This window comes from Buceros rhinoceros, unplaced genomic scaffold (genome assembly GCF_000710305.1).
Source record: "Buceros rhinoceros silvestris isolate BGI_N320 unplaced genomic scaffold, ASM71030v1 scaffold10837, whole genome shotgun sequence".
Classification (NCBI taxonomy): domain Eukaryota; kingdom Metazoa; phylum Chordata; class Aves; order Bucerotiformes; family Bucerotidae; genus Buceros; species Buceros rhinoceros.
Genome location: NW_010420465.1, coordinates 28,348 through 28,812, shown reverse-complemented (window position 1 = coordinate 28,812; position 465 = coordinate 28,348). Strand labels below are relative to the sequence as shown.

The 465-nt window shown below is 47.5% G+C and overlaps 1 protein-coding gene across 1 annotated transcript in view; it reads left to right on the top strand.

The window, feature by feature from the left end:
• Positions 1 to 465, top strand: part of FGD3 (FYVE, RhoGEF and PH domain containing 3) — a 48,588-nt gene that overhangs the window by 32,144 nt on the left and 15,979 nt on the right. The gene's annotated exons all lie outside the window — the stretch shown is intronic.

Here is a 465-nt window from a genome sequence, read left to right as displayed (position 1 = left end):
CGGTGTCTGACTGGCAGAGGAAGAACGGTCTGTGGGAATTACAGGAGAACTGATCATAAGGATTAATGTTTTGAAACCCCTGGTAAACCAGCAAACTCCCAGTACGTTACTGACAGAGGCGGCGGTTTCCCTTTTAGGATGTAGCCAGTGATCTGGGTGTATGTAAGCTTGTTATTTGCCCTCTGTATGTCTTGAACGCGCATAGGTACTCTGAACAGACATACTCTGTATGTCTTGAATACCTATGGGTACTCTGAACATACATACTCTGTATGTACTGAACACCTATAGACGCTGGTTTACATTTATTGAGAGAACAAGAGATGTATTGCAATTAAAAACTGAACTGAGTATGACTGCGATGAAGTGAATCTTCCTCCTCAGCCACCACGGACTGCGTGAAGCGGCTGCTCCTTGGGCTGGCAGGGCCCATATGGAGCGGTGTCACCCAAACCGGGGCCCGTG